Genomic DNA, 21945 nt, shown 5'->3' on the forward strand with positions numbered 1-21945 from the left:
ACTATCTAATTGACCTAGAACAAACCCAATTGCCGTACTACTAGCATCACAAGTCAGCATAAAAGGTTTGTTCATATCAGGATATGCCAAGATCGGTGCTGATAATAAAGCCTTTTTGAGCTTGTCAAAAGCTTCTTGACATAACGAAGTCCAATGAAATTTCTTTTCAAAATCCTTTCTCAATAAAGCATTCAAAGGAGAAGCAATGTTAGCAAAAGAATCAACGAACTTCCGATAGTAGCTACACATGCCCAGAAAAGATTTAACCTGTTTTTGATTTTTAGGGACCGGAAATGAACTAACAGCATCCGTTTTAGATGGATCCACCTGAACTCCGTGTTTTGATAGGATATGACCTAAGTATTTGACTTCTTTGACTGCAAACTCACATTTGGTTGGTTTCAATGTAAGATTTGCGTCTCGGAGTCTGTTAAATACTTGTTCTAGATGCCTAAGATGCTCCTCAAAAGTTTTACTAAAGATAAGAATGTCATCGACATAGACCAAAACAAATTTCCAATTTAACCCTCTGAGCACTTGAGTCATGATCATCTGAAAACTGACAGGAGAGTTTCTGAGACTGAAAGGTAAACGAAGCCATTCATAAACACCATTTCGTGTAATGAATGCAGATTTGTGCCTTGTTTCCTCGTCCATCTCAATTTGATGGAAGCCACTATAAAGATCAAGTGATGAGAATATATTTGCTTGTGATTCTCCTAATGTATCAAAGACACATTCAAGCCTAGGCAATGGAAAGGACATAGGAATTGTTTGCTTGTTGAGCAAACGATAATCACAACAAAATCTCCATTGCCCTGACTGTTTCTTTTTCACAAGAACCACGGGAGAATGGTACTCACTATTTGATGGCTTTATCAGGTTGTGTCGTTCCATCTCTTCGACATGTCTGCTAATTTCCTTTTCAACAGGCGGCGACTGGTGGTAGAATGGTCTTTTCACTGGTTTTGCATCTCTGTATGTCTCTATTTTGTGTTTGTATATTTTTGAATGACCTAACTCTGAAAGACTTGTAGCGAAAACATCTCTATTACCATTCAAAAATGTAAAAAGCTTTTGTTTTTGCTCTTGTGTTAAGTCAGAATTCTTTAAATCAAAATCAATGCGTGTTTTCGTTTTGTTATTTTCTGTATCTATTGCATGTATGTTAGCATCATTTGTAGATGCATCATTTAACTCTTGTATTGACTCTATTTCAATGTCTGACACAGTTGCTAAAACTTTACTTGCATGAATTGTAACTGATTTTTTTGTAGGGTTCAAAACTCTAATGACTGCTTTTCCTTTGTTAATTTTAACCAAACACTTTGCACTCATCAGATTTAAACCTTGTATTTCATCATTTGGTTCTAAAAGAACTATATCCCCTGAATTTCGTTTTGAAATTTTTATGCTAATATTAGTCTCATGTTGTGGGGGTATAGTTACAGTTAACAATGACCTTGCAAGTCCAGTATTAGCTTTTAAAGTGCAGATTTCTTGTTCATTGTCTTTAAAACATAATGTTTGTGTGTCAAAATCTATTTTAACTTTATGTGACAACATAAAATCTACTCCTATAATCAGAGAATGCTGAAGACCCTCAATTACATGTACGTACTGTTGAAATACAGTGCCTTTAAATGACAGTGGTAATAAAATTTTGCCTAATACCCGTGAACGTGTACCTCCAACACCTGTTATGTTAAAATACTCAGATTTGCAAAGCTTATTATCTTTAAAGGGCAATTTATTGAAAAAATCTGAGCTGCAACATGTAATTTGTGCGCCTGTGTCTACAAGGCTGTGCGTTTTTCTGCCTTGCACATCTACAACAGTAGTATTTTTATGCATAGATGTCGCCAAATTCACCTCTGCATAAGATCTGCCTTTGTGCCTATCCTCAGACTGACGCCTACGGATAGGCGCGAATCCCTAAAACCCACGTTTTTGAAAATTATTATTATGATTATAAGTACCCCTATCATTTCTATATCTTTCTTGGCTTCTACTATTAATACAAACTCTACCAAAGTGACCTTGTTTTTTACATTTATGGCATATTTTATCAAAAGCAGGGCACCTTTTATTACTACGCTTACACAACGTACCGCAATTATAGCAGACTTTATCCTCCTCTCTAATGGTCTGTCTTGATTGTCGACTCTGTCCACTGTTGTAACCGCCGTCGTACTCTCTGTGTTGTTGGTTCTGCTGTTGATACTGCTGATGATGCTGATGCTGTTGATACTGCTGATGATGCTGCTGTTGTTGTTGCTGCTGCTGCTGTCCTGTTCCAATTGCCATCAACGTTGTACTCATGTTCTCTAGCATCGTCTGAAGATTCGCTATAGATGCACCATGGTCTTCTGAATTTAGTTTGACAGCTCGCTCTGCTTGCAACGCTGCTTCTCTTACCTCCGTCAGTGTTAATGGTTGGGGAACTCTTGAGTAAACCTTCTCGCCAATTTTCCCATTAAGTGCTTGAATAACCATTCCGACCACGATGTTTTCTGGAATAACTGCACCCTTCATCTCTGTCTGTAACCGGACGAAAAAATCGTTCACCGTCTCATCCTGTAGTTGTTTGATTCGAAACAGCCCTACATCAAACATGGTACTTTGATTTGAAAACCTTTTCAGGAACTCCGCCTTCAGCTGTTGGATGTTGTTTTTCACCGTATCTGTTAAGCTGTTATACCACAACAATGGCGCACCTTTAGCTAACTTGAATGGAAAAGTTGAGCAAATATTATTCCCTACAATGTTGTTTAGCATACACCATTGCATGAAAAATGTCCACCACTGACCTGCTATTTCTTCCTCATTAAACTTGTCTAAAGTTATACCCCCTGGCATAATTACTGGTCTAACTGCTTCTGTGTTGTTGACAGTATTTGCTGTTGCAACTGTTGTACTTGTACTGGTTGACGCTGTTACCCCTGTGCGTGACGCTGTTGTTATTGTGCTTGACGCTGTTGTTATTGTGCTTGTTGCTGTTGTACCTGTGCTCGTATCTGCTGTGCCTGTAGCTCCAGTGTCTGTTTCTGTAGTTGTTGGTGCTGATCTTAAAAAGTAGTTACTACCGCTATTGAGTGGTGCAGGCATTTGTTCTGTATTCTCGGGGACTAGCCGGGATTTTTGGGTACCTCCTCCAAATGTCGTACTTGACTTTCAGCCTATGTCATCTGGACTTTAGCTGGCCTGGTAAAAACGAAGAATTCCAAAATAACTATATTTTATTACAACTGAGATCTCATGGCAACTCTATACATTTGTAATACAATTTCATATAAATGCATACAATATATTTCACAATATTTATAGTTCATCATACATAGATAATGTCAAGCTGTAATATATTAAATGTTTCTTGCTATTACGTAATACGCAAATATTTCTGTTCTGGAGATCAACCCTGCATCGGTACGATTTCAATATACATGAAACAACAAATATTTTCATTATGTTCTGTTGCGTTGTCAAGGTAAACCAAAGCGACGAACAAAGATTTCTCTAAACTTCGTTGAATATTAAATATAACCAAATAACAGAATTAAACTTTACTGCGAATAAATTATGCTTCAAATAAACAAATCTCCTGTAAACAAATTCGCATGTAATAATGAATATTAATGAAATAAATAACATTTACGGAATTTATGTTTACTGTATATCTCACTTAAAAAATCATCTATTTAATCGTAATGTAATAAACTAAAAACGCTCATTTTAAATAAATAGAACTAAATAAATAAAACTTAATTAAAAGTAAATGTGAAATGTAATTTTCATAAAAAGAATGCTTTAAAATATTAATAATGAATTACCTGGTAAAAACGAAGAATTCCAAAATAACTATATTTTATTACAACTGAGATCTCATGGCAACTGACGAATACCCCAAAACACTAGTTTAAAAAGGTCGTTGCTCACGTGCTTAGAGATCCCAGGTTTTCTTCGTTTTACCAATGAAAATTATCGTTACATAATTTCATAACTGACCACAACATTTTAATTGGTCACTCATAATTTTGTCTTGTCAACCAAGCTGACACTTTAATCTAAATTATTGATTTTCGTATACCTATGTTGCGACAACCTATGTAATTTTGATGTTATAGATATATTTTGAAATTCCGAATTTACAAAATAGGAAATATAACACAAGTACCACGAGCATCTTAATCACTATAAAAACAAATATTTAACAAGGAAGCACAAAAAAGGGATATATCAAATTTAACAACCTCATACGAATATATCCATCTCATATCAACTTTGATGCACTTTTTCTCCGTCTATTGACGATTTGTTTTTAAAAGTGCTTGGTGGAAATCTCAAACCTTGTTTAACCTCAAAATATATTGAACCTGACCCAACAACATGTTTAGTATTCAGTGGCATCAACCCTGTGGTTGAGAAACTCAAAGATAAGAGGTACATGATTTAGCATTGAATCCAAATAGTTCGAAGGTCAAACAAAGTTGATTAGCATTGAAACCGTAAATTCCATAATTTTTTTCAAGTCTTTGGCAACCTATCATGTCTGGAGTGGGGAATAGAGGGTGGGCATACGTGGTAGAAAACCCTTATTTGAAAAAAAAAGTTTGACTACGTGTCTTATGTTAAGTCTTGATGTTTTAGTTATTTTCTTAAGAATTTCTTTGCACTCTTTTTTTTTTATTGTACAGTTTCTGTTTTATTCATTCACAACTTTTTAAACAGAAACTTCACTAGGGGAAATATTAAGGATTAACAATTATTTTAAGTCATATGAAAATAGATACTATAATCATTTCGAATAAATAAACATAATTTGGAGAATCCGAAGACATATTTTCCAGACACTTGTCTTTTGTTGAAGGCTGTATGTTGTCCTTAAATGCCTTTTGGTTGTTTGTATAATTAGGTAGATCTGGCATTGACGTATAAACTGCCTTGTATTTCACTTATGTGTGTGTAGTCAATAATAAGTTGAAAAAGGCAAAAAATAACATGTCTTAAAAAGGCAAAGAGTTTGAGGGTATACGTTGTTTTTTGATCTGTGTAACCATTTAAATTGTTACTGCTAGAATGAAACATTGCACTTATACATCTGAAGAAAGGGGTGTTGTTAAACGGCGGAAACGAAAAACGAAACGGAATCCGGAACGGAATCCGGAAAACGGAAACATAAAGAATATACATCTTTTCTTTTTGGTTATTTTATCCACATAGTATTACACATGTTCGCAAGAAAAAAATCCCAGAGGAATGTATTAAAATAAAAGATATTAAAGCATCAAGTATTGAAATAATTACCAGGAGATGATGAGACTATGTTTTTGAAATATTTGATAAGGTTATGCGTACATTTTGTACGTCGTTCATGCGACTCAAGATAGTCTGTTCCCCTTTTCTTTAACATAAAACATTATCAATGTCGATAAGATAGCAACCCAGCAACACAAAAAAAATCTCTATAGGCCTTAAAAAGATTGACATCGACCTCGATTCTATTAATAGGTTGTGAAGTAATAAACTTTTGTGGAAATTCTTTGCATCATTTTTTCTTTGCTGCTTTTTTAATTGCCTTGAATCAAAATAAGTGATATGGTGTGTCTTGTTGCGTTTGTTCTGAAACGGCAATTTTCGTTGTATCGTTTTCTTGTATAATCATGAAACCTATAGGACAATATTGTGTGGACAAAATCCGATATGGAAACCAGGGAACTAGAATAGAAAATATATTTAGTTTTTTTTAAGAAAAAATGACAAAATCTCTCGCATTAAAAAGCCTTTCTTACCCTTTTACAATACTCAAGGAGTAAATAGAAGCGTAAATAGATCCAGCTTCACATGTGACACCAGTTAACATAGACATGTATTTATATTCGTTCACACAAAATATTAAAATTTGAAAGTTACTTCTATTTATATTGGTCAGTAGTCTTTATAATTTTGGTGCTATGTCAAGACAAATAAAAACTCATTCTGCTCTGTTCTTTTTTTTTTATGACAGAAATGAGTATTTATTTCACACTATGCATCTGCTCGTTTGGGTGTTTCTACTGGCCAAACACCCGATTTTCAAAGATATCACTGATTTTATTTACTATTAAATAACACCTGACGAACAGCTCCTTGAGATACATCAGAATCAACGGTCTGTTGGACCTGTTCGATGTTGTTCAATTTACCACGACTCTTTTCTTGCGGAAGCATAGGAATGAGTAAATCCAACATTGTGTTTTACCTGGATTCCTGTAACTGTTTAATTTTGATTTAATAGTTATATGGGGCTTTTTCAAGATATGAAAAATATATATATCTGTAAGATGTCCTTAAAGATTTTTTGGCGCAGTCCTTGATGGCTGCACAAAGTCGCAACTGCGACATTTACGTAAATATATATAAATATATAAAAAAAAAAAAAGATGTGGTATAATTGCCAATGAAAAAAATCTCCACAAGAGACTAAAATGACACAGAAATTAACAACTATAGGTCACCGTACGACCTTTCATAATAAACAAAGCCCATACCACATTGTCAGCTATAAAAGGGTCCGAAATGACAATGTAAAAAAAAATCAAATGAGAAAACTAGCGGCATTTAAAAAAAAACAACAAAAAAACGGAATTTTTTTTATGTACAAAAAAGTGAACGAAAAACAAATATGAAACACATAAGCAAACAACAACCACTGAATTACAGGCTCAAACATACAGAATGTGGTGGGGTTAAACATGTTTGGGGGCCCAACCCTCCACTTAACCTGGGACAGCGGTATAACATTACAACAGAAGAACGAACTATAAAAATCAGTTGAAATGGCTTATACTCATCAGATGGAAACACATACAAGTGGACGTGGTCGGGTACTTGTACAATCCAACAACAAAAAGACACTAGGTACAGATCTAATAGTACTCGCAGTTAACTGACAACTAGTTTATAGCCACCAACAACTCATAAAAAAAATCATGCACCTAAGACGAAGCATTGATGATATTATAATAATCTAGACGGTAACGCATTATGTTGAAGCATACTATATGTTGCAGTATCTTACAGAGAATGCATGTTTGAGATACTTAATAAGCGGAAATGCACATATGTCTCATGTTGTTCATTCATCAGGTAACACGCTGGTATTGATGATTGTTGAAAAACTGGTGAATAATAATATGATAGCGGCTAATTCATTTTATATTTTGTAGGTATATTTTTTTTTACATTCTATGGCTTATTTCTTCTGGCCCTCATATTCTTATGTATTGAATTCATATTCTTATTTTGTTCTCGCCCATACTAGTAATTATGTCTTTCTATTTTGGATGTAACGGTTTATTAAGTGGTTCATATTTAGTTGATGTTCTTTTTAGTTTGTACAATTATAGTGAAATGTTCATTCAATGTTTTTGCTCTGTCATGGTCGTTTTCTGCCGATACTAAGACATGCTTTAGTCTTTAGTGGTATACTTTGAGAGAGTTCTTTTTTCTTGTCACTTGGCGTTCGTCGTCCGATTTCGTCTTTGTTTACTTTTACAAAATTTTTCAATCTCTAAAGCAACTTGGCAAAATGTTATTGAACACATGTCTTTTAGGGGTCGCCTGAGATTTTGGTTAAACTTTGCAACAATTATCATTGGTGTATCTAGTCTAAAACTGTGTTGTATAACACTGCATGCAGAGGCGGATTTAGGGGAGGCCAGGGGGCCCGCCCCCCTTTTTTGGGAACAAATTTGGTTGCTTATATAGGGAATCACCGAAGTGTGACTGGAGCGGGTCCCCTCTTAGGCAGTCAGTGGGCCCCCATTTATCAAAAATTCTAGATCCGTCAGTGGCATGTCAGCCAAGTTATCCGACATGGCTAAAATTGAAACATAGGGATTAAATGCAAATGCTGTCTATTAAAAAACTCTATGAATAAAGAAAACCTAATGATAATCAAAATTATAACTTACGTTCAGCTGATGAAAAACTATTAAATCTTCCGAAACCAAAAACAAAGTTTTTTAAAGAAAACATTTACATATTCAGGTTCTCAAATATGGAACAGTTTACCAAATGAAATAAAAATGAGTAGTACACTTGTATCTTTTAAAACAAAATGTTACAAATTTTTCATCAATTGTGCAAATTAATATGCTTTTTCATTATTATTTAAATACAATTGTATATTGTGTATAATATAACTTATAATACTCTATGTACTTATAAATATGTTATTATTATTTTGAGGACTCTCAGGAAGATTAGTTTTAACTAATGGGATCATCCTCTTGAAATAAAGATTATTTATTTTATTTAATTTATTTAATGTGACATGTCTAATCTGACATCGGACTCGGACTTCTTTAAAACAGTTTTACCGTGTGCATTGTTTCATGTGTGTTTCTTTATTCTACATTGGCTAGAGGTATATGGGGAGGGTTGGGAGCTCACAAAACATGTTTAACCTCGCCGCATTTTTGCGCTTGTCTCAAGTTAGGATCCTCTGGCCTGTATTAGTCTTGTATATAGTTTTTTAGTTTAATCTCATTTATATGTTTTGGAGTTTAGTGTGGTGTCCATTTTCTGACATATTCCCCGTTTCCATTCTCAATTTTATAAAAATGTTGAACTCTACCATATGTCCATTCCCGTCAAAACGGTCAAATGACTTTTTATAAGAGTTATCGACCTTAGATGACGAATGTTCTCACTTGCATGTTAGCCTGTTTTATTGAAATATATATAATAAATAGATAGAAACTTTTAATAGCAAAAATAACCAGCAAGACAAGATTTATTGATTTTCATAGTTTTTTTTACCCCCCCCCCCCCCCTTTTATATTCCGTCTATATAAAAATTTCTCTCCGTTTCCTTTTCCGTTCCGTTTTCCGTTTTCGCCGTTTAACAACACCCCTGAAGAAAGGGAGTACTACATGTTTTTATAGACAGAAATAAGTGTTATTCTTTGTCTGCCTTTGATCTAGAAATGGATTATGTTCGATCCAGAAATAAAGTTTACGACAAAAATAATGAAGGTTTCACTAAAAATAAACCAAATTCTATAGCCAAATCAGAAACATGTATATTGTCTGCTGATACAACACAAATCACGATTTAGTTCTTGTATATGCAAATAACTGGCGTCCATTTTTACGATGATATAGTAAGAATTTCAATTTGCATTTCAAACATGATTGCAAACCTAAAATACGTTTTAAAATCCTATTTACACAGTACGCGTCTCTGCCTTTGCGTAGTATTATTACTCCGTGGACCATAATCGGAAAAATTTCTTATTGATATATAAATGACAGCTATCGTTGTAGTTTCTTCACAGTGAAAAATGATATATCCATGTATGCAGAAGTCAAGTATTTTTGTCAACTTTACAAACGTCAATAAATTTTTATTTTAAGAATTTGAAGATTTTTAAAAGAAGCGTTGGTTCTAGAAAAAGAAACCACGGTAAATGTATAGGATGACGTCACATGAGTTGTTTAATTTGTAAGAATATAATTGACGTAGTACATTTTGCAGAAAAAGCATTTCTTGCTAACATAACTTTGAAAGGAATGCATTATTTTACAGTTTATTCAATGACAGTTAGAGGTCCTATAGTTATCTTTAGGCCTTGGTATGCTTTTAATTTGCGACTGGGCGCTAAATAGTCATCTAACATCACTATACTTTAGTTGAACTTGAATAAATAAAGGTTTGGATACATATTTTGCCCATAGTCACATTCACTCGACACATAAATGAATAGATTTTTGATATTACATCACAAATATAATAGATGTATCCAATTCTCAATTATAAATTGTTTTATGTTTTGCATGTTTAAAGGTTCTGCTGATAGGAAGATTTCAGTAAATGCATTTATTAAGGAACTCTAAAGTGCAGATTTAATAATATTTTCAGATTATTATTATCTTTCTTTTTTTTGCATTAGCATGCATGCATCATAATATACTAATCGGCAAAAGTTTCAAATGACAAAGATTAATTTCTTACTGTAACAGATAGAATGTTTGCATTTTTCATATTGACTTTTTAATTTCAAGCGTTTTATCTCATTTTTTTTTTAAATGCTGCACTTATAGATGCATATTCACGATTCTAAGATGAAACTGTTCTCGTATCACAAGAATTAAAATAATTGGTTTCTGTGTTTCGTCAAAATGTAACCTTTGTGTTCGAACGGGTGAATAAAAATTGAATAAAGGAAAGAATGAACATAATTATCTTCACCTGCTAGGTGCAACATAACTGTTTTGTAATAATTGAAAATGTACAGATTTCATCATAAAAACGGAAAGACTGGTTGGAATAAATCCACAGAGTGACAAAACACTGCTGTGAATATCTTAAAATATATTAATGAAAAATCCGTATACAAAAATAGAGGCCTAAATTAAGGATATCATGTTCCCACTTTATGTTATTTATGTGCACTCCTGATGAAACGGAAATGACCTCATCTTCGTCAAGAAAACGTTTTTATGACAAATAATTTTCTATATTCCTTATTATATTCCTATCGTAACATAAAATGTCAAAGTATCATGATTCGATACCGCGGCAATAAAATGTATCTTTATCGAGTACAAAAACATTTTTTTATGCTGCTCTGTTATATGCATTTTTAAAATTATAAAATTTTTATAATATATACATGTATAACTTGATTCCCATCTTTGTCGTTCAGTTTGAGGTTTACAAAAGTTATCGACTTCAGTACGGGCGACATTCGTTTCTAACAAAAGTGACCACCATTGTGTAGCAAAAACAATCAGACGTTGTGTTCATTTTCCAAAATATCTTCCCCTATGACAATACTTTATCCCGATAGTTTAGTAATTTATAACATTTCGTCTTTACTTTCTTGTTCGTTGGTCCGAGCCGCTTAACATATTATTTACAGAAGTTGTTTTCGTATCTATAATTCTATCTTTGTCATGATATTGTTGGTAAATTACAGACTTTTTTTACACTATTTCATAATCTTCACTTTTATCATGCATTTTTGCTTGTTCATTATGTGGGGTTGCACTTATTGCTACAGTCAAGGTTAGATGTTATTGCCTCAAATGCATGGTTGTCTCAAATGCATGTTAGTGTTTTGTTTCAGTCAAGGTTATAAATTGTTGTCTAAAATGCATGTTCGTTTTCTGTTTCGGTTAAGGTTTGAAATTGTTGTCATAAATGCATGTTTCAATTAACGTTAGAAATTGCGGTATAAGCTGCATTTTAGTGTTCTGTTTCGGTTAATGTTAGAAATTGCATATCTCAAATGCATGTTCGTGTTCTGTTTCAGTTTAGTTAAACAATTGTTGTCAAAAATGCACGTTAGTGTTCTTGATTAGTTAAGGTTATAAGTTGTTGTCTCAAATGCTTGCAAGTGTTCTGTTTCAGCAAAGGTTTGAAACTGCTGTCTCAAATGCATGTTATGTTGTTCTTCGCGTACCTAAGTGAAAATGCTTTAAGGAATTTTTAATTTATAGTTTCGTACTTTGTTTGGCTATTTACAGTTTTTCTTCTCGCGACACAAATCGGTCTTTTGTAGGTGAAACTCGAGTCTGGCGTGCACAATTATAAACAATGTATCTTTGATGTTGTTTTTTATTTATACCAGATAAAAGTTGTTCCATGTGTCATTCACTGCGATATCTGTAATATAAGATTGTATGCTGTACCAGCCATCATGCAATTAAAGTGTTTATCAGCTGAGTTATGCACCGTACACAGGTACTTCACTTAAATGAAAGCAGACAAAGAACCTATTGGCCTTATTTTAATGACATCTTTCTTTTCTTCAACAAGTACGATCTCACAAGTAGTGCGGTAAGAAAAGAGAAACTATATTCTTTTAAATGAATATATTTCAGTCAAAGGATGCAATAAACAATTAATGCTTCTTAAGCGTTTTTGCGTACTATATTATAAACTGCTATTGATGTTGCACTACCACGCCGACTTTTATTTTACTATAGAACCTACATCTCATGAATGGGATTTAAATGTTCATTTATTTTCTATATAATTGGTTTAAACAGTCAATAACTACTTGTTGATCATAAGATATGTAGTACGTACAATAAATCTATTTACCCGAGTAATTTGTGACTATTTCAATGGTATATATCAATAAATATATATAACTTGCATCGTAACAATTGATCTGATCGCATTTTATTCCGACATTGTGCTGTGATTTAAACGTTATAAAAACAGCTGTTTGTTCGGATTTTAAATCTTTTAAATAACATAATCATTTTTTTTAATTAAGAATAAGATAGACTATGTATATTTTTGAAATGTGTTAACAGTACACAAAGTTTGGAGATTTTAAATATGAAGACAGAAGACTGAAATAATTTGACAATTCAGAAGTAGTCATTATAAAACCAATTGCATGTCAGAGTATAGGTAAGGTAAGTGATTTAAAGTATTTTGTATGTTTTAAACGGAAAATATTTGTCATTTTGTTTTTCAAGTGATGTCTAATCCCCTGAATTAGTCTTATTTCAGACGGTGTTAATCCTTAAAGTTAAAACCATTGTTATACCTGCAGTCTGAATTCGATTATTTGGTTCGTTTTTATTTCATGTTTTTATTTTGAAAAACAAATGATTTTAATTATGAATCAAACCTCGCCTAATAATAGACAATAACTTCCATATATGAAGTGCATATATTAGAATCAAAAAGTAAAATTTGTATGATATGGAATAAAAATAGGGGAGGGGTGGCTAAAGGTGAAGTTATAAACATTGAGTGGAATTATAACTGAAAATGCCATGGCAAAAAGACAACGACGAGTAGCTTTACTTTCATTAAATATTTTGCATCTAAGTTTATTTGAATGTACATATTTGTTTGTTCTCCAATAAGTCTTGTAACAAGATTAATTATATGTCTGAAGTCATTTGTTTACTAAACAAATCAAGACATGAATGGAAGTTAATGTTAGACAAATTGATACATAATTTAAACTAACCCAAAGTATAGGTATTAATAAATAACTGCTAAGAAACTGTGTATTCATTTAACATCACATACTTGTTATAATTGAAAAACTAGAATTTGTCCACCATTTAAAATTTTAAACAAAGTATTTTAATTATATGAAATTAAAAGGAAACATAAAATGCAAATAGGAGGTTAAATGTAGGTTGACCTATGATGTTAAACCAATGATGAAGAAAGACATTTACAAAGAACTGAAGTTTATTTTTTAACAATAGTTGATTATGAATAGACCAAGATTGCAATCTAAATCTAAATCACAGATGGAACGACACCCAACACCGACTATAATCATAGGAAACATAAACAACTAAATATTGAGCAACATCACACCAACTTAAACCAGGGTTAAAATCCGGTGTTCCGAAAGCTAACACATCACACCAGCTTAAACCAGGGATAACATTCGGTGTACTGTAAGCTTACACATCACACCAGCTTAAACCAGGGGTAAACTCAGGTGTACTGAAAGCTTAAATATTCCCTGTTCTTAGACTGTAGCAATTGCATGCTGTTTTATGGCAGATAAAGAACTCTGAACTTTCGAGTTTTAATGCGCTTCAACTTTGTGTTTGATATGACGCTTCGAACTGGTTTTTTTTCAACTAAACTCTTCATAAAAGCCAATTATGTTTCGCGAATGAGAAAACAGATTACACATTTGAAAAAAATAACAATATGACATGTAAGAATTATTCTAGTAAGACTTTTGATCTAAATACCTTTATTGTAAGTAATCCAAAAGCTATATCATGTATATGAAAAACAGGAATTGGTGCATATACATTGAAGATGTAGCAACTCAACGACTAATGATTAAGCACTACCCTATTATTCGGCGGTTGTCGTGTGTTGCTGTGTATCAAATTTGTTATGCATATCAAATAAATTAGGCTGTTAGTTTTCTTGTTTTACATTTGACTGATCGGGGCCTGTAATAGCTGACTATGCGGTAAAGGTTTTGCTCATTGTTGAATGCCGTACGGTGACCTATTGTAGTTAATTTATGTACCATTTGGTCTCTGGTTGAGAGTTGTCCCATTGACTCTCATTCACATCTTCTTATTTTTATATTTTAATATTAATGTTGTAAAGACTACAAATTTGATAATGTAACAAAATGTGTATTTAATTCGTAGCTGGCGCCAAAACCTGACTGGTGGGCGGTTATTTTTACCACCTGTGAATATAGATTGTGTACAGTTGTATATAAAATGCATTAAGAACCGAATGAACGTTATTTGCAGTTATGAAATAAAATATAGGTACACCAAGAACAAAATCGAGTCAAACTGAACAGTGTGTCGATTTAACTATGAAATTTACTGCACAAGTTATAGTAACAATTTCCTGTTTCAATCGAATACCATAAAATCATAACAGCCTTGGTGGTCTCGTGACAACGTGCTCGCCGTGAGTATTGGTAGAACATGGGTTTGATTCATGACGTGGTAAATCAAGGATTGACTGGGCCTTAGTCATACAATTATGTCCGGATAAGGTTACATGTCTCTTGTCGCGATCTAGTGCAAAGCAGGGGAATTCCTAGTCAAATCACATTTACATGTTCTCGTCCTGAATATGCAATTAATTTGCCACTTGGCGTTAATTATCAATGTACTATAACACTCTAATATATGCATTGTTTGAAAACAGGCCCGATTTTAATGTACTTTGACCTATAATAGTTTACAGATTGTGACTTGGATGAGGAGTTGTCTCATTGGCACTCATATCACATCTTTCTAATACCTATATAAACAGACTGTGAAAACTATGAACTAATGCAATGCCAAACTAAAAGTATCGACGATACCGGATCACAAGTGTTGAAAACACACTTTATACGAATTCTTAAATTGTATGTTAAAAAACGTTTGGAAAATAGCACAATTTAAGCATTTGCAAAAAGCAGTACCACATGTGTTATAAATAACTGCATAGCTATAATTTAACTTTGGGGAAAATATGTTGATTACGCCGTGTTAAATGTCCCCTGTCTTTTTAAATGACCGATTGATTGTTGTTTGCTGAACCTTTTTGATAATGAAATCGAAAAATAAGGAAAAAATTGTTTCAGTGTATAGTTCAGCGCATAACTAAAATATGTATATTCGTTATGATAAAAGGATGAAACTGGACATAGTGAAAGATTAATTGGCATAAACAAATTTAATATAATATATAGATGAACACCGATTTAGATTATATTTGAGTGTTTTTCTTTCTTTTTATATGATTACAAAAATAATATTGTCATTCTTATTTAACACGGCTTATCTAATGTTTCGGGGTAAACGAAAATTGAATCTAAACAATAGATATCACGATTTAGATGTCAATAATTACAGACATGTGTATGGGTATGGTTTGATATTTTCTTTTTTCCTTCATATTGCTGTGGGCTAATTGAGTCATTACCATCACTTGACGTCCGTCGTAAATATCTCGTCTGGACAATCTTACCCGATGAGAATGATCCTTTTTTGGTATCTTGTCAAAAATTTGTGATTTTTCAGGTCAGTTGGCCACCATGATTAAAAATAAAGCATGCGGGTAAAATGCATGAATAGCTTAGAGAAAAAGTACAAGATGTTCTTTAATTAACAAAACTCTGACACCGATGTCGTTCTACAGAGTCTCGAAATATAGCAGGTCAAAAATGGTCAGTATGTCAAGATATACCTACTTCTTGTTTCTCAGATATTTTATGATGATTTTAAATTTTTTTGTATTGACTCAAAAACCAAAAACAATATGACATAAGTACAAACTCTTTAAACCTAAAATGATCAGCCAATTCAAGATCCACCAATGTGCTCACATTACGGAAACCATTTGATTAACAAAACGCTATGGCCCTTAAGGAGTTAAACGACGATTTTGATCAATTTCGTGTCCGTCTTCTGATTTTTCAAAGATCTTCCCCTCTAAAAATACTGATCCAATTACAAACAAGCCCTATGGTGAATAATCTTTATAGTATCTAGTGTAAATTAAGTTTGTGTTTTTTTCCGGTTTGTCAATAAACAATGGTTAAACATTAAAAAAAAAAAAGAAGAAGATAGAACATAGGAGTAAAAATATAGATTAACATATATCTTGAAAAATATCATGGATATAGAAAAAATATGAAGGTGGGGAGGGGGTTTCAAATATGAAAACGTCAAAATCTAACTACTTCCTGTTTGTACTAGTTATCTGATGACTCCTTGTGTAATTACTGCCCTTAAACGATTAGTTTGGGCTAATTTTTATGTTTTGCCTATTGACTCTATATTAGATGGGTAGAACGTCGGAAGGCTAACATAATCAGCAATTCAAGATTTACAAAAAAGCGCATATGACTGAAAAGATTGTAAGCCTTATTAAGGTGTTATTGCCCATACAGGACATTTATTTTACTAATGATAGTGTTTTTGTTTATTATCTAAAAACTTAAATAGAAAGATAAATAATGATCAGAAATAGAAGTTCAACAATAGATAAATAATGATCAGAAATAGAAGTTCAACAAAAATACCACAACGAAAACAATGGAATAACCCTTTTTAAAGAAGTTATAGCCTTAAACGACGATTTTTTTTTTTTCATATTTTTTGTCTTTAGTCAGGAGCGGGTTTTTTTCACATTTATTCATCTTGTAAAGATGACTTTACAGTATGGATTTTGCTCATTGTTGAATCTCATACAGTGACCTATAATTGCTTACATCCACGTTATTTGAACTCTGGTGGATAGTCTCGTGTGCAATAATACCACGTCTTTTTTAAAGGAACATATAAACAAAGACAGATTTTACTAAGCAAATCATGATGCCATGGGTAGAGCTGTACAGTCAATCTCAACTAAACAAGTTGACACATTCACGAATAAACAAAACGCTATTTTAATGAATGGATATTTAACATAAATGAACAGAACAATATAATCATAACTATAATTAACAAAATCCTATAGACATTGGCAGAAGTTAAATGTTAGTACTTAGGAGTTAGAATAGGTAAACTGAAATCACTGTTCTTTTGCCATAGTTTACTTTGGTATATTAACACAAATGTAATAAAATACATTAAAGTTTCGAAGACATTTCTTTCGGCCGGTCTCCTTTTTACCACACACAGTACGCTACACCTCAAAAAAACAATGTGAACGGTGAGAATTTTAATATAGATTAAGAAAAGTCAAATGAATATTTACATTCTCGCGGTCTCTTGTAGTACATGTATCATTAACTATTGCTTCTATTCAGTACATATAAGAAATTAGGAAGTTACTGGTTTAACATTTTTCTATAATTTAATTCTTCGATTAGTTATTCTATAAATATTTTATGCAAACAAAGTCTAAAGACAGTATTTTAATTAGTCTGGAAATTGTAAGATTCATGTTAGCGACAAAAGATTAAAAAAATAGTCAACGATCCACAAGTTTGCAACAATTAGCGAAAAAAACGAAAAAATAATCTACAGAAATACACATCGTAGCAGAAAATGTCAAGTAAATACTAATGTGCACTCTCCGGGGACTTATAAAGACGAAGTGTCTAGATATCAAAATATAGATGTCACAAAATCAACGCAATACTCTCGAGTTATTCATAGAAATCTACAATGTACCTGGTGTTATAGACAATAACTGTTTAGTGTCTTTAAATATCAGCTGTATTTGTACGAGGCTAGGAAACAAGGTGTATGCGAGCTTTTAGCGAGCTACTACACCTGTTTCGAGCCGAGTACAAATACAGCTGATATTTAAAGACACTAAACAGTTATTGTCTTTATCCTGCAATTAATTCTGTACATTGTTTGCGTTTTGAAAGACACAAAAACTAACATATTAAGCATTTATTTTCGATTTGTAATCCCTTGAGGCCCGCGTAGTAATATCAAAATCACACATTACGCTGAAGACGGGTTCGCAAAAACAGAATCTCGAATGGTCAACAATAATACATCGCTCAAGGTGAATAATTGTCTATTTTAACATAACAACTAATTTCAAAAATAAAAACAAATAACAAAACATTGTCAAATTTGAAACAGAAGTGTACGAGTTGTCCTACGCTTCAGACTTGACATTCACTAAACATGCATGCTGAAATTGACATGGTTGATTTTGTAACACAATCATACACATTCAAGTTTTGAAATCGACAATTGTCATCGTCATTGGAATGCAACTGGAATACACATGCTGAGGTCACACAGGTTCAAACAATACTCAGTCCGGCAGTGGGCGGAGCTTTAAAGCGATATCTGTATAGTATACATATACAGCATAGCGATATCTGTAGGGCTGTATCTGTATAGTAGGACACCCAATTGCAGGATAAATAGCTATACACCGATGCACCAATTGAATGTAGTTATCTCCTTAGAAAATGACTTGTAAATTATTCCCTATTGATGAACAATTAATTAATTAACTAACAAGAGACAGTATTGAATAGCCACATTAACTGTATATGGTCTACAAATTTTCTCATTTATCACATTTTCAGTATTTAATGCATTTATAGGGCAAAGTAGCACATTTTGTTACAAATTAAAGAGATCGCAACTTTATAACTGTATTGTTTGTTTGGCGACAACTGGCTGTACAAATAGAACACATTTAGTTTCCCAATAAAAATATAATTATTGTTCGGTTTCCTTGTTACGAGTTTGGTTTTGCACAAACATTAATAAAATGTTGATAATTTCATGTTTACGTTTTTTTTTCAACTTCGGTTCTAATGAATTATTTTTTTATCTTCAGGCAGTCATGTGTTGTTTGCATTAATGTATTTAGAGGGCAGTTTCTTGTAGTTAACGGATGTTCATATCTCATAAGTCGACAAAGAAGATAACAAAAAGCTGACAGAAGCGCATGAACTCCAAATTGAAGCGAGACTGGATGCGTCGACAAGGTGAAAAATACCGAAATACGAGAAAAATCCATAACGGAAAGTTCGTAATCAAATGGCAAAAGCGCATACACATCAAACGATGGATACCACCTGTGATTTTCCTGACTTGGTACAGGCATTTTCTTATCTAAAAATGGTGGGTTAAATCTGGTTTTAAGGCTAGTTAAAACTCTCACTTGTATGAGCGTCTGCTGCTTAGGTTGCGATATATTGTGAAGAAAAAATATTATAATTATTCCTTTTTCCTTGCTTTTTTTGGCAAATCAAGCTTACTGTTTGTGTCATATATGTGCATTTGCTTCCATAGATTTATACCCCAGTTGTTGAAATGGTAAAAAGTAAAATAACAAAAATACAGACTCCGAGCAAAACTTAAAACGAAAGTCCGTAATCAAATGACAAAATCAAAAGCTCAAACACATCAAACGGTGGATAACAACTGTCATATTCCTGACTTGGTACAGGTACAGGTAAAATATCATATCTTTTTGGTGAATCAATTGCACCAATCTCCATTTTTTTGCTATAAAAAATTGCAAAAATGTGGGTCAAGATGTCACCTATTTCTCCATAATTTAGCCAGAAGTAGAATTTCAACCATTTGGAGTGATACCTTTTCTGAAACTGTTTACATATATTTATCATGATACCAAATTAAAATTATGTCTGTCGTCTAATATTTAGTAAAATTGCATGAAAAACTTCGTGTAGAAAAAAATAGGACTCAGCTGTCTTAAAAAATAGTTTTATTTGCACAATAACTTTCATATTTCAAAAATCTACAGGGCCAAAATGCGAAACCACACTCCTAACTGTGTATGTATGCATCCTCCGCCATGCGAATCCGCATACATTTGAAATGTCATATTTTGATAAAATTACGGATGAGACGACTTTGCCGTTAATCAGACGGAATTTTGGCATATATTTTAATGAGCTATAGTTTCCAAAATACTGGTGAATACCACATTAATCAATGAATGTTATATATACGGCTGATATGCATAAAACAACTTAAGTTGCGATATCAAATCGTAGTACAAATTAATATAGGACATGTAGAAACATCCGTCCGTTCAGAACAAATCTTAATTTGAGTAGTTTTATGCATATCACCCAAAGACTATACATCTACAGTTGTGCGTATTTATAAAAGTACTACTTAATAGTACTACCGTTCCTATATTTTTCAACTTGTCTTTCATCACAAAGCTTAATATTACGACTAATTAATATCACTATATGGTGTGTCTTCTGTACTATTATTTGTCTGTTTGTCTTTTTATTTTTTGCCATGACGTTGTCTGTTTATTTTCAATCTATGAGTTTGACTGTCCCTCTGGTATCTCTCGGTACCTCTTTCGTAGTTTTGTAGTGACCTCTCCTCAACACCAAAGTCACTTATTTTTAAAGAAGTAACCTCGTCCCTTCACAAAGTTTCAGCTCGTCATTTAGTATGTAGCATTTTCTTTGACGACATAATCTGTGTTATACAGTTACTTTTCATGTGACAGTTTTTCGATCTTGTCGATTTTTTAAATGTTTCATATTAAGATAAAAAAGATAAAACCTAAGAAAAGATCGATAGAAATTATACAAATCCAAATAAAAGTTTAGCAACATTGAATGTAGATATAAAAATATTGACAGTATTAAAAGTTACGCAACATTGAATGTAGATATGAAAGACATTTGTTTATATGTTCATGATTCAAATAGTGAATACTAGGCACAGTTTAGGTCACAATCTGTTAACTCTTTTTGTTCTATGATGGCAGAGAACAAAGTTAGCGAAAATTAATAATTTTAAGTCGTTGAACATAAAGTAAACAGCTGTATCACATTGATTAAAACTGGCTTGTTTGTTGTTCCGTATGTGCATTGAGCCATTTTTAATTAGCTTATTAATTTGTAAAGAATTACACTTGTATTACTTTGCAATTACCTTCAGGTAAGTAAAGTATAAATAATTGCCGTGTGAAGCATACAGTCGAAGGACACATTTAGAAATTCAACTTGTCTTTCGTCCTCGTAAATTACATTTTGTATGCAAAACAATATCAGCGGTTCACAAAAATGGCGTTAAGTCTAATTAAGGTGTCCAAATTATCGATATACCCATTATACAATAAGTCTGCTGAATTGACCAATAATTTTGCTACAGAGATTGCTTAAACTTTAACATTTCCCATTAGACGTGGGGTCTCTACTATTTGGCATAAAAAGGTCCACAGCTAATTGTCAAAATACAGTTTTAATGGTTTTTAAATCTGCATGTGTAGTAAAATAAAAAGATTTTTCACTGACCTTGTTTTAGCTTAAATATTATAACAATGTGTACAAAATCTAAAATTTTGGGAAAACTGGTTTAAGTGTCAAAAAAACAATTTACGAAGGAACTTTGAAATGACTTTTTTTTTCTTTTTCGGAAATTTTCAAAATATCGGATTTGTTTTCTCTCTGTCGATTAATGACTTTTAAACAGCGGTATACTACTGTTGGCTTTATTTAAGGCATTTAATATTTAGCGATATACTCTGTTGGCTTTATTTAAGGCATTTAATATTTAGCGGTATACTCTGTGAGCTTTATTTAAGGCATTTAATATTTAGCGATATACTCTGTCAGCTTTATTTAAGGCATTTAATATTTAGCGATATACTCTGTTGGCTTTATTTAAGGCATTTAATATTCAGCGGTATACTCTGTTGGCTTTATTTAAGGCATTTAATATTTAGCGATATACTCTGTGAGCTTTATTTAAGGCATTTAATATTTAGCGATATACTCTGTGAGCTTTATTTAAGGCATTTAATATTTAGCGATATACTCTGTTGGCTTTATTTAAGGCATTTAATATTTAGCGATATACTACTGTTGGCTTTATTTAAGGCATTTAATATTTAGCGATATACTCTGTTGGCTTTATTTAAGGCATTTATTATTTAGCGGTATACTCTGTTGGCTTTATTTAAGGCATTTAATATTTAGCGGTATACTCTGTTGGCTTTATTTAAGGCAT

At 32.5% G+C, this 21945-nt stretch overlaps 1 protein-coding gene across 3 annotated transcripts in view; it reads left to right on the plus strand.

Moving 5' to 3' along the window:
• The window catches only part of LOC139519150 (neuronal acetylcholine receptor subunit alpha-10-like), a 57412-nt gene that overhangs the window by 16401 nt on the left and 19066 nt on the right, over positions 1-21945 (plus strand). Inside the window, exon 1 of one of the 3 annotated variants that reach the window (XM_071310973.1) lies at positions 12050-12417. The exons of 1 other annotated variant lie outside the window; for it this stretch is intronic. The gene's annotated coding sequence lies outside the window, so the exon portion shown is untranslated. Of the gene's footprint in view, positions 1-12049; positions 12418-21945 lie in introns of those variants that run through there. One more of the 3 variants, XM_071310974.1, reaches the window with a different exon arrangement.

This window comes from Mytilus edulis, chromosome 4 (assembly GCF_963676685.1).
Source record: "Mytilus edulis chromosome 4, xbMytEdul2.2, whole genome shotgun sequence".
NCBI classification, from domain to species: domain Eukaryota; kingdom Metazoa; phylum Mollusca; class Bivalvia; order Mytilida; family Mytilidae; genus Mytilus; species Mytilus edulis.